We start from the raw sequence: 3,162 nt of genomic DNA on the forward strand, positions 1-3,162 counted from the left end.
TTGATCCTAACTGGGCAGCCAAGATGGATGGGCAACACATGCACCTGAGGTTGGGGAGGGTGATAGGTATTGGACCTGAACCGGTGGCTTGGATAGTGCATCCAACATCCTAACTAGTCCATCTATGTTGCACTGTCAGTTCCATCTAGGATCTCGACCTTAATTTCATTTTTGATACACAGTCCCACATGAGTCCCACACACACGAAGTCCTCGAGTTTGAAGGATTCCATGAGCTTCGATGCTAAAATCGGGGAAAATCTAAGCCTGAATCTTGGGACCTGCATGGCTCCCAATTCCAGCACTATAAAGCCCTAATCCCCCACCCCTTCTGGCCCTGACCTAGTCAATCCCTTTGCCAGGAAAACTAGAGTGGCTAAAGAGCAGCAAGACCCCCCACCAGCTGCCATATCAGATAATGCTTAAAGCAATCCCTTCCTTGTCTTAGCTAAGAAACCTATAGGGCTGTGTTTGGTTCTATGAGGGTGAACCATCCATCACGAGGATGTTTGAGCCTTGGGTACCTAGGTTCTGGCAACCAAGTCCTAATGGTGGGCAGAGGAGTGATCAAATGGCATTTGGGGAGAACACCCTACCACATTCAGTGGCCCCTCGTCCTAATCTATATACAACTTACAAAGGAGCTCCAAAGGGTACTTCCTTCCCCATAGCCACATCTTATAGGCATGTGCCTAACGTAAACATGTGTGCCAAGGCCCATACCGGTGAGGCCAATAGACATGAGCCCACCACACATGCTGGCTCTAGGTCCTACGAGGCCAGAACTAGCAAAAACAGTTCCTATGCAGCAGACGAACTTCTATAATCCACCCCAAGGACCACCCAACTATGGTACTGTGCCAGCTCCTCAAGCACCTTTGCCTACGCCACAGACATCACGCATGGATGAGGCAATGAGGATCTTTGTGCAAGCACTAGGAAGGGGGGCCACACCGCCAGTGGTCATGGGAAGAGGCATTAATAATCACAAGAATATGTCCATCTACATAATCCCATAAATAGGGCATAAGTGAGAGAACTACCAAAAGAAAGTTGGAAGCTACATTGGCTTAAAATATATGAACAAGAAAATTGTGAGAAAAAGCAACAAATGGACACCCCCTCTATATATTAATGGCAATTGATGGCTTAGGGTGTTTGCAGAATTAGCCCACTCTGCACGCCCAAGGATCATGGATAAGCAAGGTTGCCCAACCACTTCCAACGCACAGCCGAGATGAATTCATGCACCATGGGTGGGCATGGGGAGATAGTGTGTGTAAAAAACCCTTATAACTTATGAACTATAAAATTTGAGGACGCCACATTATAATGATGAGAAGATCGCTGTAATTTCAAGGAATATGCATAGAGTGTGCATTTCATCAAGGAAGATCTCAGATATGCATTTCCCATGCTTTGTATCAAATCTGCGCTTTCTGTAGATCTGTTACATGCGGAAAGCAACTGTCACCTTCAGAATGGCGTTGAATCCATCCAGAGAATGCGTCTCGATGGTGGCAACTCCGCGAGCGAATGCAAACGCACTAGTGCCTCCCACCATCGCAACCTCGCGGCGGGGCAAGAAGATCCGATCGGACCTCATGATGCAAAGCGTGCTCCCGTTGTGGGCGGCGGTCTCGAAGACGGCGGTGAAGGAGAGGAAGAGCCTGACGTCGGAGCGGGAAACCAGGGAGTAGAAGCCCTGGGCGCGGCCGACGAGGGGGGAGGAAGGGTGGGGGGTGAGGGTAAGCAGGTCGTCGATGGTGAAGGTGGAGCCGAAGGCAAAGCTAGAAAGGTTGCCTTGGGCGGCAGCGATTGTAACGACGGATTGGTCGGGAGGGGAGGGGCGATCGTGCTGAAGAAGAGGAGCTTATCTTGAGGGAGGAAGCTAAGCCCAGCAGCTGCACCAGCACCATTATCATCATCAGCATGGAAACCATAGCAGCTTTGGACGAAGAAATTGATTGAGCAGCCATGGCAGAATATAGGAGTCTCTCTTTCGTTCAATCACTCTCAGTCTGTTTTCTTCCTCTCTTCTCACAACTCACAATCAATATTCAATCCTCCACAGAATCAAAAATCCCTGGCTCCTCTCTCGGCAACTTCTCTTCTTCTTCTGTTTGTTCTCAGTCTGTTATACTCGCCACCAGCACCATGAGAATCTCCCAGCTCGCCCTTTTCAAGCCCGGCATTTTCTTTTGAGACACCCTTAATCCTTTTTTGTTGGAGCAAACACTGCACAAATACACTACTACTAACTAGTTATGTCAGCTCTTTGCTCATCGTTTCTCAATGCATATATTGCTTTTGATTGTTGGCGCCGACCACCTTCTCCCTCGGGATTGGATCTGCATTGGACAGATTTAAGAATTTTGATGCTACGACCTAATTCCACAATACCTGTAGCCTATCCTTTCATGCCTGGCCCCGCGCTCTGGAGTTGTGTGCAATTATCATGTATTACCGCAATCGACTCATTTTGCACGATAATTATACATTCTGAGGACTCTAACCTTAAGAGAATTTGTAATTTGACTGAACGATAACGAGGAGACACTCATTTTGGCAAAAAATCTGATGCAAGCTGTGAAGTTTCAGCTTACCTTCTGAGAATTTAAAATTTGACGGGACGAGAACGATTTGTTTGTTCCTCCGGGAGCCACTCGTTTTGGCAAAAAATCTGTTGCTAGCTGTGAACTTTTCAACTGCCAACTTTATGACGAAGTTTTTTGTCCCCCTTAACGGTACTATGACATCTTTGATGGTTTTCTTGACCCTACTAGAGTCTTAGAGGCTATTCCCCCGTTGGCAAAAGCTGGCATATATGCCAGCCCTTTGGTGACAGGAACCAGGCAATTTACCTGCGAATGCATACTTTGGTCCCCCATGCCATCGTCCACGCTTCTCGCCTTCATCCTTTTCTTTGCTCAAATTCTCCATGGACGACATCTACCAGCTCATTCACAGACCAGCAACCCCTATATGCCCGGGTGGAGAGTCTAAATCTCTGTTTCCATAGGGGCTTGCTTTTGCCAAGAGTGCGGCACCACCTTTCCAATAGCTGCTCATGTTTAGAGGAAACCTACAAACTATATAAAATTGAAAAATGTTCTCAAGTTTGCAAATTTTACAAAATTTTAGACGATTTTGTTATACCTTA

This window comes from Dipteris shenzhenensis, chromosome 3, assembly GCF_047967505.1.
Source record: "Dipteris shenzhenensis isolate YYH24624 ecotype China chromosome 3, Dip_SZ_1.0, whole genome shotgun sequence".
In the NCBI taxonomy this organism is placed as follows: domain Eukaryota; kingdom Viridiplantae; phylum Streptophyta; class Polypodiopsida; order Gleicheniales; family Dipteridaceae; genus Dipteris; species Dipteris shenzhenensis.